We start from the raw sequence: 14,961 nt of genomic DNA, 5'->3' as shown, positions 1-14,961 counted from the left end.
CCTGGGCCTCCTTCACCGCCGCTCCCTCACCACCAAACGTCTGGAGGAAGAACGCCTCATCTTCCACCTTGGAACATTTCAACCCCAGGGCATCAATGTGGACTTCAACAGTTTCCTCATTTCCCCTTCCCCCACCTCGCCCTAGTTCCAAACTTCCAGCTCAGTACTGTCCCCATGACTTGTCCGATCTTGTCCGACCTGCATAGCTTCTTTTCCACCTATCCACTCCACCTTCTCCTCCCTGACCTATCACCTTCATCCCCTCCCCCACTCACCCATTGTACTCTATGCTACTTTCTCCCCACCCCCACCCTCCTCTAGCTTATCTCTCCACGCTTCAGGCTCACTGCCTTTATTCCTGTTGAAGGGCTTTTGCCCAAAACGTCGATTTCGCTGCACTTTGAACTGCTGTGCTCTTCCAGCACCACTAATCCAGAATCTGGTTTCCAGCATCTGCAGTCATTGTTTTTACCTCAACTTTTCACAATCAGCTGACTTCACCAAGCTACAACAGCCCTGAGATTTTTCCACTGCTTTACCTTTGCTCAGTTGCAGAAAGGAAATATTACTTGAAATCTCTGCTGCACTGAGCTATTCATAGCACATGGCTTCTCCTGACCCCCAACAGTTAGGGCCCACTGACTCCGAGAGCTGATTCCTGTGATCTGATTGCAGAGTCAGTGTCCTTAAATTGTCCCCTCAGCAGCACAGTACTATTCTCCACGGGCCCTGCCTATATCTCAATCTCTCTTGTTCTTCAGCTGACTGTGATCTTGAAGTTGCTTTTCACTGACCTCATTTGATCTGTCTGTTGCCTGAAAGTTATAATCTTTCCTGAGTCCTGGTATGTGCAACTCAAAAATATATTTTAAAAAGTTCATAATAAAGGTGAAGTCAAAACAACCTTACCACTTTAATTTTGTGCCCTTCATGACCTTAGTAATTTTATTTTTATTTATTCATTCTGTGGGATAAGGGTGTCGCTGGTTGGGCCAGCATTTATTGCCCGTCACTGGTTGCCCTTGAGAAGGTGGGGGTGAGCTGCCTTCTTGGCCCGCTGCAGTCCTCGTGCCGTGGGTTGTCCCAAAATGCCCTGAGGGAGGGAATTCCAGGATTTTGACCCAGTGACATTGAAGGGACGGTGATATATTTCCAAGTCAGAATGGTCAGTGGCTTGGAGGGTAACTTGAACGTGGTGATGTTCCCATTTATCTGCTGCCCTTGTCCTTCTAGATGGCAATGGTCATTCATTTGGAAGGTGCTTTTTGAGGGTCTTTGGTGAATTTCTGCAGTGTATCTTTTTGATAGTGCACACTGCCACTACTGAGCGTCGGTAGTGGAGGGAGTGGGTGCCGGTGGCTATGGCGCCAATCAAGCAGGCTGCTTTATCCTGGATGGTTCCAAGTTTCTTGAGTGTTGCTGGGGCTGCATCCATCCAGGCAAATGGGAAGTATTCCATTACATTCCTGACCTGTGGCATGTCGATGATGGACAGGCTTCCGGAAGTCAGGAGTTGAGTTACTTGCCGCAATATTCCTAGCCTCTGACCTGCTTTTGTAGCCACTGAGTTTATGTTGTGAGTCCAGCTGAGTTTCTGATTAATGATAACTCCAAAATGTTGATAGTGGGGGATTTGGTGTTGGTAACTCCATTGAATGTCCAGGGGTGGTGGTTGGATTTTTATATCTCTTATTTGTGATGCGCATCTGTATGGCGAAGGTTACTTGCCACTTGTCAGTCCTTGCCTGGATATTGTTCAGATCTTGTGCGTTTGGACATAGACTGCTTCAGTAACTGAGGAGTCACGAATGGTGCTGAACATTGTGCAATCATTGGCAAACACCCCCAATTCTGACGTTATAATGGAGGCAAGGTCATTGATGAAGCAGCTGAAGATGGTCGGGTCTAGGACGCTACCCTGAGTAACTCCTGCAGAGATGTCCTGGAGCTGAGATGACTGACCTTCAAAACCATGACCACCTTCTGATGTGTCAGGCATGACTAACCGCTGGAGGGCTTGCCCCTGGTACCCATTGATTCCTGTTTTGCTAGGGCTCCTTAATGCCATACTCGGTCGAATGCAGCCTTGACGTCAAGGGCTGTCACTCTTACCTCCACTCTGGAATTCAGCTCTTCTGACCATGTTTGAATCAAGACTTTAATGAGGTCCAGAGCTGAGTGGCCCTGGCAGAACCCAAACTGGGCATCACTGAGCAGGTTATTGCTGAGCAGGTGCTGCTTGATAGCACTGTTGATGGCACCTTCCATCATGTTACTGGACGGGGCGGTAATTGGCCGGGTTGGGTTTGTCCTGCTTTTTATGTACAGGACATACTTGGGCAATTTTCCACATTGTTGGGTAGATGCTGTAATTGTACTGGAGCAGTTTGGCAGGGGAGCACAAGTTCTGGAGAGTAAGCTTTCAGTACTTTTGCCTCTATGTTGTCAGGGTCCGTAGCATTACCAGTATCCAGTGCCTCCAATCATTTCTGAATATCTCATAGAGTGAATTGAATTGACTGAAGGCTGGTATCTGTAATATTGGGGATCACTTAAGGAGGCCGAACTGGATCATCAACTTGGCATTTCTGTCTGAAGATTGCAGTTAAAGGTTCAGCCTTATTGTTTACACTGATGTGCTGGGCTCCTCCATCATTGAAGAGGGGGATAGTTGTGGAGTTGTTTAATTGTCACCACCATTCAGATTGGATGTGACAGGACTGCAGAACTTAGATCTGATCCATTGGTTGTGGGATTAGCTACTTATGCTGTTTGGCATGCAAGTAGTCCTGTTTTGGAAGCTTCTCCAGGTTGGCACCTCATTGTCAGGTGTGCCTGGTACTGCTCCTGGCATGCCCTCCCACAATCTCCACTGACCCAGGATTGATTCCCAGGCTTGATGGTTATGGTTGAGTGGGGGATATGCCAGGCCATGAGGTTACAGATTGTGCTGGGTTACAATTCTGTTGCTGTTGATGGCCCACAGTGTATTGTGGATGCCCAGACTGGAGTTGCTAGATCTGTGTGAAGTCTATCCCCTTTAGCACGGTGATAGTGCCGCACAACACAATGGAGGGTATTCTCAATGTGAAAGCAGAACTTTGTCTCCACAAGGACTGTGCAGTGGTCTCTCTTACCAATACTGTCATGGACAGACGCATCTGCAGCTGGCAGATTGGTGAGGATGAGGTGAAGTATGTTTTTTCACTCTTGTTGGCTGCCTCACCACTTGCCACAGATCGAGTCTAGCAGCTATGTCCTTTAGGACCTGACCAGCTTGATCAGTAGTGCTACTGCTAAGCCACTCTTGGTGTTGGACACTGAAGCCCCCCACCCAGAGTGCATTTTGTGTCCTTGCCCTCCACAGAGCTTCCTCCAAATGTTGTTCAACATGGAGGAATATTGATTCATGAGCTGAGGGAGGACAGTGTGTGGTAATCAGCAGTAGGTTTCCTTGATCATGTACAACCTGAAGTCATGAGACTTCATGGGGTACAGAGTCAATATTGACGATTCCCAGGGCAGCTGCCTCCTGACTGTATACCGCTGTGCCGAAGAGTGTGGTGCTGGAAAACCACAGCTGGTCAGGCAGCATCTAAGGAGCAGGACAATGTTTTGGGCATAGGCCCTTCATCAGGAATGAAACACTTATGCCCGAAACATCGATTCTCCTCCTCCTCAGATGCTGCTTGACCTGCTGTGCTTTTCCAGCACCTCACTCTTCCACTCTGATCTCCAGCAGCTGTCTCTTTGTACACCACTGTGCCACCACCTCTGCTGGGTCTGTCCTGCTGGTGAGACAGGACATACCCAGTGATGGTGATGGTTGTGTTTGGAGCATTGGCTGTAAGGTACAATTCTGTGAGTTTGATTATGTCAGGCTGTTGCTTGACAGATCTGTGAGGCAGCTCTCCCAATTTTGGCACTAGCCCTCAGATGTTAGTGAGGTGGACTTTGCAAGGTCGACAGCGCTCTTTTTGTTGTTGTCTTTTCCAGTGCCTGGGTAAATGCCAAGTCATAGACTCATAGAGATGTACAGCATGGAAGCAGACCCTTCGGTCCAACCTGTCTGTGCCGATCAGATATCCCAACCCAATCTAGTCCCACCTGCCAGCACCTGGCCCATATCCCTCCAAACCCTTCCTATTCATATACACATCCAAATGCCTTATAAATGTTGCAATTGGACCAGCCTCCACCACTTCCTCTGGCAGCTCAGTTTAATTTCTTTCAGACTTTGTCACAATTGGTCAGATGGCTTGCTGGGCCATCTCAGACTCACATTGCTGTGGGTCTGGAGCCATGTGTAGGCCAGACCAGTAGAGGAAGGCAGATTTCTTTCCCCGAAGGGAATTAGCGAACCAGTTGGGTTTTTCGGCAACGATGTCATCGTCATCAGTAGATTCTTAATTCCAGGATGTTTTTTAGATATGGAATTCAAATTTCACCATCTACCATGGTGGGATTTGAACCCAGTATCTGGGTCTCTGGATTAACAGTCCACTGATAAAACCACTTTCCTGATTCCCAACACTGTTTACAATAAAAAAAAGGTCAAAGAACTGCAGATATTGGAAATGAGAAATAAAAATGGTTGGAGATCAACAAACTTTAATTCTGTTTCTCTCTCCACGATGCTGTCAGATGTGTTGAGCTCTTCCAGTGTTTGTAATATGTTAAAAATGAAGGTTCAGTGACTACGTAGAGTCAGAAAACAGAGTACAGCAAGATCCCACAACCAGCACCAGATAAATGGAGGCTTTTTTAAAGCAGTTGTTGAACTCTGTCTCTCTTCTTTCCATAGGTAGCCTGTTAAATCAGAAGCAGTACCTCCACTTTTAATAAGGACACCTGCACATTATTAGCTACGCAGTAAAGCATCTATTTTGTTACATCTCCCCAGCAACAGTCCTGAGAGCCAGCGTAACACATTATTTGCATGATTAACTATGCTGATTTTGTGAATGGCTCCAATTGTGCATGACTGACAGTTCTCTTATTTTGAAAAGTCTACTCGGTTGATTGTCAAGACATCCAACGGTATAATATGTTTTCTTCTGGTTGCTATGATTATTCTGACAAAGTCAAATGGCAGTTTATATACTCCAGAAAGGATGCAGTAATTAAGCCTTCACTGGATGAAAACCATTCAAGGACAAAAAGAAACACAGAATGTTTCAGGTTTTTTTTGGAGGGGGGGGTAGGGAGGTTAGAGCTTCTACTTTGCAAAGGCAGGAATCCGGGCAATAAAACTCAGATACAAAGAACAAAGAACAGTACAGCACAGCCCTTCGGCCCACCAAGACTACACTGACGCATGACATCTTTCTAAACTTAAAAGCCTTTTGCCTCTATGTGGCCCGTATCCCTCTATTCCCTGCCAATCCAGATGCCTCTTAAATATTGCTATTGTGCCTACTTTTATCATCTCCTCTGACAGTCCATTCCAGGCACCTACCACCCTCTGTGTAAAAAAACTTGCCTCTCATATCTCCTTCAAACTTTTATCCTTTCACTTTCTCCTGTCCTCTAGTAGTTGACATTTCTACTATAGGGAAAAGACTCAGACTATCCATTTTATTCAACTTCTCATAATTGTGTTAGCTTCTATTGGGGTCATTCGCTCAGCCTCTGATGTTCAAGTGAAAACAAACCAAGCTTTTCCAATCTCGCCTCATAGCTAATACTGCCCCATCCAGCCAACATGATTTCTGTACCCTCTCCAAAGCCTCCATTTCCACCTGGCAGTATGGCGACCAGGACTGTACACCATATTCCAAATGTGGCCCTAACTAAAGTCCTAGACAGCTCCAACTTGATTTGCCAACTTACAAACTCCATGCCCTGACTGATGAAGGCAAGCATGCTATACTTCGTCTTAACCACCTTCTCCACTTGTGTTACCACTTTCAGGGAACTGTGGACTGATACACAAGGCCTCTGGACCCTTCAACCCCAGGGCATCACCAGTTTCCTCATTTCTCCTTCCAACAATCTCACCCCAGTTCCAACCTTCCAGCTCAGCACCGTCCTCATCACCCGTCCTACCTGTCAATCTTCCTTCCCACCCATCTGCTCCACCCTCCCTCTGACCTATCACCTTTACCCCCACCTCTATCCACCTATTGCACTCTCATCTACCTTCTCCATGCCCCCCCGCCCCCCGCAACCCCCATTTAATTCTCCACCCCCGAGGATCCCAGCCTCATTCCTGATGAAGGGTTCCCACCCGAAACATCGATTCTCCTGTACCTCGGATGCTGCCTGACGTCTGAGTAACACACTCTCGACTCTGAGCTTCAGCATCTGCAGACCTCATTTTCTCCCCAATACACCGACATGTTCATGCTTCTAAGCGTTTTGGAAGCATTTGAGAAATGATCAAACTCATTTGCATGACAATGAATATAAAATGCGCCAGGAAGCAATGCAATCTGAATCCATTTAAAAGCATTTTTAAAAATATGCTTTAAAAGGTATTCCTTGATACATTTCAGAGTGAGCTTTTGAAGTTTGATCAGCTATCACAAAGATATGCACTTTTATCATAGCATTAAATCAACACAAAAGAGTCAAGGGGTTTCAAATTTATGGAAGATGACATTTAAAAATTAAGCACACACTTTGATATTTTTTATTTCAAAGATACACTTTATTACTAAAAAAATGTCTTTATATACGAGCAGTCCCTCAAGCAGTTCGGTTTTTACAGGACCATATGAAAAAACAAACAAACATTAAGAGACCTACGGGCAACATTTTCACACAGAGGGTGGTACGTGTATGGAATGAGCTGCCAGAGGATGTGGTGGAGGCTGGTACAATTGCAACATTTAAGAGGCATTTGGATAGGTATATGAATAGGAAGGTTTTGGAGAGATATGGGCCGGGTGCTGGCAGGTGGGACTAGATTGTATTGGGATATCTAGTCGGCCTGGACAGGTTGGACTGAAGGGTCTGTTTCTATGCTGTACATCTCTACAACTCTATGACACAATCCAGTGAACAAACCAAAGGCATTTCTTACTTGTACAAGATAATGTTTACATACATTTTAGGCACTGGGAACATCTGATGACTGAATAGACCCCCATTTAACTTTGGCTGAAAGGCCTCAGACAGCGATCTTGATAGTTATATTGAGGTCATGTCAATCTGTATCCAGGTACCCTAACAATGAGCCTTAACTTTTAGAGATACCTCATGCTCCTGAGAAGGTTCATATAGCTGGACCCAGGTATCGAGAGACTCTCTTAGATGCCGACGTTGGATATCATTAAACTGGAGAGGGTTCAGAAAAGATTTACCAGGATGTCCCTGGGAATGGAGGGGTTGAGATATAAAAATAGACGGGAAAGGTTGGGACTTATTTCACTGGAACGTAGGAGGTTGAGGAAAGGCCATACAGAGGGGCATAGGGTTTGGAAAAGATTCACCAGGATGTTGCAGGGAATGGAAGGTTTGAGATATAAAAATTGGTTAGATAGGCTGGGACGTTTTTCACTGGTATATAGGAGGTTGAGGGAAGACCTTACTGAGGTTTATAAAATCATGAGGGGCATAGAGCCAAGGTTTATTCCCCAGTGTATGCAAGTACTAAATTAAAATTGGGGCCTATACTCATTGGAATGTAGAACAATGAGAGGTGACCTTATTGAAACCTGCAAGGTTCTTAGAAGACTCAACAGGATAGATGTGGAAAGGCTATTTTACCCTTGTGAGAGAGTAAAGGACAAGAGGGCTCAATCTCCGAATAAGGGGCCATCTGTCAGAATTTAGTGAATCTGTTGAATTCTTTACCACTGAGAGCTGCTGAGGCTGGATCATTAAATATAATCAAGGCTGAGACAGAGAGATAGAGTCATACAGAATGGAAACAGACCCTTCGGTCCAACTCATCCATGCTGAGCAGGTTCCCAAACTAAGCTTGTCCCATTTACCTGCATTTGGTCCATTTCCTCTAAACTTTTCTATTCATGAACTTATCCAAATGACTTTTAAATATTGTACCTGTACCTACATCCACCACTTCCTCTAGCAATTCATTCCACACATGAACTGCTGTCTGTGAAAAAAGATTGCCCTTCGTGCCCCTTTGAAACCTTCCCTCTCTCACCTTAAACCTCTGCCCTGTAGTTTTGAACTCCCTTATGTTGGGAAATAGACCTTGGCTCTACTCCCCCCATGATTTTTTCAACCTCCTATCTACCAGTGAAAAAAGTCCCAGCCTATCCAACCAACTTTTTATATCCCAAACCTTCCATTCCCTGCAACATCCTGGTGAATCTTTTCCAAACCCTCTGCAGTTAAATAATATCCTTCTTATAGCAGGGTGACCAGAACTGTACACAGTTACTCTAGTAAAGGCCTCAACAATGTCCTGTACAACCTCAACATGACATTCCAACTCCTATACTCAAAGACCTGCGCGACGAAGACACGCATGCTAAATGTCTTCTTCACCACCCTGTTTGGCTATGATGCAAATTTCAAAGGATTATGTACCTGAACCCTTAAGTCTCTCTGTTCTACAACATTACTTAGAGTCCTACCATTAAATGTTTGTTTTATCAAAATGCCATATTTTGCATTTATCCAAATTAAACTCTGTCAGCCACTACTGAGCCCATTGACCCAATTAATCAAGATCTCTTTTATCTCTTGGATAAACGTTTTCACTGTCCTCTGTAACATCACCTATGGTGTCATCTGAAAACTTACTAATCATACCTCCCAACTTCTCATCCAAGTCATTCGTTTAAGTGACAAACAAAAGTGGACTCATTAAAAATCCCTGTGGCACACTGCTGGTCACAGGTCACCAGTCCGAAAAACTATCCTCTATCACCACCCTCTATTTCCTACCATCAAACCAGTTTTGTATCTAATTGCCAAGTTCACCCTGAATCCCAAGTAATCTAACTTTACTAGTTAGTCTACCATGCAGAACCTTGTTAAAACTTACACAACAGCAGGTTATAGTCCAAAAGATTTATTTGTAAGCCGAAGCTTCCAAATAAATGCATGGCAACTGTTATATGACACTTTGATTTTTTTACTATAAATTCTGTGTCCTATGATCCTCTCCCACTGATGAAGGATTAGCCCACCAAAAGCTTATATTTACAATTAAACCTGTTGGACTATAACCTGCTGTTGTGTGATTTTTAACTTGTCCACCCAGTCCAACACCGGCACCTTCACATCACGCTCAACCTTGGCAAAGGCTTTACTAAAGTCAAAGTGAACAATGTTGGCTGCTCTGCTCTCATCAAGTTCTTCAGCATAAACCTCAATGAAGTTTGGGAGATATAATTTACCTCGTAGAAAACCATCCTGACTCTCCCCCATTGTTCCTTTCAGAATAGCATCCAACAACTTGCCCACCACTGAGGTCAGACTCACACGTCTAAAGTTCTCAGGCTTCTCCATTCAGCCTTTCTTAAAGAAAGAAACAACTTGAGCCTCAGTCCAGTCCTCTGGCACGTCACTGGGTGGTTTAGGATGACAAAAATATATCAGGGGGCCCCGCATTTCCCTTTCCGACTTCCCTCAACGTCCTGGGATACATTTGACTAGGTCCAGGAGATTTATATTTTCTAAGACCTTCGGCACTTCTTCTTCGGTAATGTGAACTGTTTTCAAAACATCAGTATTTATTTCCCTGAGATCATTAGACTCTATTTCCTTTTCTACAGTAAAAGCTGACACGAAATATTCATTTAATATTTCTCCCATTTTCTCAGGTTCAACACAAAGATGACCTCGATCTTTTTTTAAGATATTTTTATTAGAAATTTAACATTTTTACAAGTTTACAAAAATAAACAAAACTCTCAAATACAAACATTGATATACAATTAAATCAAATATACAATAGTCAAAATTTAACAAAGAGAAAAAAAATACCGAAATAGAAAAAAAACAAAATTCAACTTTCTACTAATCTAAACTACAACTAACCAGAGTGTATATCTAAGTCTCTTACATGCTCGGAATGTATTAACATCAAATCTAATAAAACCCGTATTCGTGCAGGATTCCTCTCCTAAGGGGCCCCGGAGCAGCCAGGTTTGTAATCTCCAATAAATAAAAGCCCTTGTTAGGATGACAGAAATATCTGAATTTGTGTAATTCAAGAAGGGCTGCCATATTTTATAAAATAATTCAGTCTTTCGGTGCACCATATTTGTGAGGAAGTCAAGGGGAATACATTCCATAATTAATCTATGCCAATTTGAAAGTCCAGGGGGGCCCTCAGCCACCCAGTTCACCAAAATATTTTTTCTTGCACAGAAAGAGAGAATGGAAAATAGTCTCTTCCCGTGCGTATCCAGGGAGGGAAAGTTTGAAAAGCCCAAAAGGAGAGATATAGGGTCCACTCTAATTTCCGTTCCTAAAATTTCTGTCAGGTTACTTGCTACTTTAGTCCAATATCTACGGATCTTATGACAAGTCCATAGGCAATGTACAAGAGTGCCCACCTCTATTTTGCATTTGGGACACATTGGAGATGCTCCTGCCTTAAATTTTGCCAATCGAACCGGTGCTATATGGGCCCTATGAAGTATCTTCAGCTGGATAGCCTGGGTTCTGTTACAGATAGTAATTCTTCTAGCATTTTCTCAAATATCATTTCACATTTCTATAGAGATTTCCAGTCCCAAATCCTGATCCCATGTTTTAAGCAGATTGTCCATATCTCCCGATACTTCATCATGTAGTAAATGATAAATAGTACTGACGGAGGATACCCCCACTGGTCGTAGGACATTACATTCTCTATCTGATTTATAAAAACTATCTAATAATGTAGTCTTCTTCTGTATATAATCTCGAATTTGGAAGTATCGAAAGAGGTCTCCATTAGGTAATCCGAATTTCTGACGCAGCTGTTCAAAAGACATCAGGACCCCATCTTTAAATAGGTCCCCTAAACATGAGATACCCCTGGATCTCCAGAGTTTAAAAGTGGCATCTGTAAACCCCGGTTGGAATCTCCATGCTCCTACTATTGGTGCATAGGGGGATGTTTTATGTAAATTACCATAATTTTGCCGCATTATATTCCAAGCCTTAATTGAGTTTAGTATTATGGGGTTTTTACAGTGATCTGTAATGATTTTCCTCTTGTCTGAAAATAAGAGGTTAATAAGTGGGCATTTTACTTGAGAAGCCTCGATGTCCAGCCAGATTGATTGTGGATCAGACAAGACCCAATCAGCTATGTAACTTTATAGGGAACTTAACTGATATTTCCTAAAGTCTGGGAAGTCCAGTCCTCCCCTTGTCTGTGGAAGCTGTAGCTTCTTCAGCTTAATGAGGGGCCGTCTATGATTCCAGATAAAGGAACCCAGCCAGCCATATAATTTACGTACAGCCAGCCTCGGCAGCATCACCGGGAGCATTCTCATAGGATATAGGAGACGGGGCAGAACATACATTTTAATTAGTGCTATTCTACCCAACCAGGAAATTGGAAGGTCTCCCCATCGCTGGAGGCCCTGCCTTATCCTTTCCAGTAATTGCACAAAATTAGCCTTATACAACTGACCAAATACTGGAGTAATAAAAATGCCTAAATATAAGAAGCCCTCCAGGGACCAACGAAAGGGAAAAAGGGATCCGTCCACTAAGTGGGGTGTCATAGCCAGGCCACCCATTGGCATAGCCTCCGATTTTGAAAAATTAATATTATAGCCTGAGAATGCACTAAATGTAATAATAACTTGGATTAGGCGAGGTATGGACATCAGAGGATTACTGAGGAATAAAAGAACATCATCTGCATAAAGGGTAATTTTATGTTTACCTGTACCAATCCTCGGGGCCGATACATTATGATCAGTCCGTATAGCTTCTGCTAGTGGTTCAATTATTAGAGTAAATGACAATGGCGAGAGAGGACATCCTTGATGGCAGCCCCTACCCACACTGAAGCTATCCGAACCTAATCCATTGGTAACCACAACTGTTTTGCGATCACTATACAATATTGAGACCTATTTGGTAAACACCTGTCCAACGCCAAACCTTTCCAATGTGTAAAACAAATATGACCATTCAACCCTGTCGAATGCCTTTTCCGCGTCTTATGAAACTACTACTCCTGGTATCTTTCCCTGATGACAGGCTTGAATCATATTCAAAACCCTTCTAATATTATTGGATGATCTACGGCCCTTAATAAACCCTGTCTGATCCTCCTTTATAATATGTGGCAGTACCCTTTCTAGTCTCAGTGCTAACATTTTAGAAAGGATTTTAAAATCTACATTTAGCAAGGATATTGGTCTATATGACGTACAATCTTCTGGATCTTTTCCTTTTTTAAGGATAAGAGAGATATTTGCCTCTTTCAGCGAAGGCGGGAGACAGCCCTGACTATATGCATAGTTATACATGTCCATAAGTGGACCAGCCAATATTTCTGTAAATTCTTTATAGAATTTAGCTTGAAAACCATCTGGGCCTGGTGCCTTTCCGCTCTGAAGTTGCCTAATTGCATCAATTATTTCTTGGACTGTTAGAGGAGCATTTAGGACCGATACCTGTTCCGGAGTTAGGCCCGGAAAGGTCAAATTTTTTAAAAATGACTGCATCCTCCTAGTCCTATCTTCACAATCCTGCGATTTATATAACTCAGAATAAAATTCTCTAAAGATCGCATTAATCTTTTTATGATCATGAGTCAAAGTACCTGTACTTTCCTTGATAGACGTAATAGTCTGAGGGGCCTTCTTTTTCTTTGCAAGAAATGCTAAGTATCTACCCGGTTTGTCGCCATATTCATATAACCTTTGTTTTGCAAATAATATTTCCCTCTTAGCCGTTTGAGTAAGCGTAGTGTTTAGAGCTGTCCTAAGAGCCGTAATCCTTTGCAATTTTATAATGGAAGGTCTATCAGCGTATGCTGTTTCAGCTGCTTTTAAGCGTGCTTCGAGCAGACGCTGTTGTTCTCCCTTCAATTTTTTCTGGGTCGCTGAATAGGAGATGATCAAACCTCGTGCATAAGCTTTGATGGTCTCCCACATCATTGATGGGTTGCTAGCCGTACCTGAATTAATTGCTAAAAACGTTTTAAATTCTTGGGAGAAGTACTTTACAAATTTACTATCTTTTATCAGGAAGGGGTCCATACGCCAATGCCGAGCAGATGCCCCATTGTTCCTTGCCTTAGTTTCCAAATATACAGCAGCGTGGTCGGAAATTGCTATAGTACCTATTTTACTGGATGATATGGAATTTTAAAAAAATCGAGGGGGCAAAAAACATATCAATTCTGGTATGACATTTATGTGGATTAGAGTAGAAAGAAAAATCTCTGCCCTGTGGATGAAGACATCTCCATACATCTACCAATCCTAATTCTTTGTTCAGATCCGCCAACTGTCTAGATCTGGGAGATACTCCTGCAGCACTCTTGGGAATCCTGTCTATTTCTGGATCCATAATACAATTAAAGTCTCCCCCTATAATTGTATGACGGGCACCAAAGGCCATCAATTTTGAAAAAGCTTCCGTTATAAATTTAAAGGGGTGTGCCGGGGGGCAGTACAAATTTAAAATCCCATATTCCTCTCCATTTATGAGGGCTTTAATCAAAATATATCGTCCAGATTTGTCTTTTATCTGATTTAGGATTTTGATAGGGAAATTCTTCCGAACAAGAATAACAACTCCCCTGCTTTTTGAGCTAAAAGAAGAAAAAAAGGCCTGATCAAATCCACCCTGTCGTAATTTCAAGTGTTCTTTATCCGACAGGTGTGTCTCCTGTAGGAGAGCTATATCAACTCTTTCTTTCTTAAGATTTGATAATATTTTCTTCCTTTTGACTGGTGAATTACTCCCCCTGACATTCCAGGTGCACCACTTAACCGACTGATCAGCCATAATCATCTGGGCAAATCCGAGACCCCTCGGGAGGGGAAACCCTATCTGGAACATCCTGACCATAGAGCATATAAAATTTACAAAAATAAAGGCTCTCTAATACACTCACAACAGTATAATAAAAAAACGATTTCTAAATAAAAAAAAATGTACCTAAGTGGAGATTTTCCCCCTTGTTCCCAGGGGGTGTCACTTCCTCTCCAAAAGTCCATCTTATCCTCTCCCAACCAATGCCCCACCCTTGACCCAGGTGCTCATCAATAAAATGAGGAGAATTCAAATATAATACAAAGCTAGAGTTAACAGTGAGCACCCTACCCCTGCTCACACCAACACCTGGATATATTTGGGAATGTTAATAACATATATAAATATATAACTATAAAATTACAATCTCAACAAGTAATAATTAAATATAATAATACAAAATAACAAGGGAGAAACAACCCCACTCCTAAAGACAGAGGTAAAATAGAATAAGGTAACCACCTCCCCCCACCAATATTAATCAAACGCCCCATCTTATATATATATATATATATATACATACATTATACATACACACATATACATATCCACATATATACATAAAATAATAAAAGAAAACAACCCCGACGGGGGGAGAAAATCAAATTCCTCTCCCCGCCCCCCCATGATAATATTAAACAATAAGGTAAGAAAAAAGAGAAAAAAAAAAGTGGGGGAGGGATATAGACCAAAGTGGGGGGAAAGGCAAACCAACATCCACTATCTCTTACAGTTTATCTAAGAGAGTCCAAGAATTCCTTAGCCTTCTCTGATGATCCGAAGTTATATATGGATCTTTTGTGGTTAAAGCGTAGCGTCGCTGGATAGCGTAAGGAGTACTGAATATTTAAGTCCCTTAAACGCTTCTTCACCTCATCGAATGCCTTCCTCTTTCAGACCAGAGCTGGGGAAAAGTCCTGCAATAGCATGATCTTGGATCCTTTATAGATCATGGCTTGGGGATCTTTTCCAAGATTTCTAGAGGCTTCTAGGAGCATCTGCCTCTCCCTATAGCTCTGCAACCGGAACTGGGCCGGGCGT

This window comes from Hemiscyllium ocellatum, chromosome 1, assembly GCF_020745735.1.
Source record: "Hemiscyllium ocellatum isolate sHemOce1 chromosome 1, sHemOce1.pat.X.cur, whole genome shotgun sequence".
Classification (NCBI taxonomy): Eukaryota; Metazoa; Chordata; class Chondrichthyes; order Orectolobiformes; family Hemiscylliidae; genus Hemiscyllium; species Hemiscyllium ocellatum.
This window is presented reverse-complemented; position numbering follows the sequence as displayed.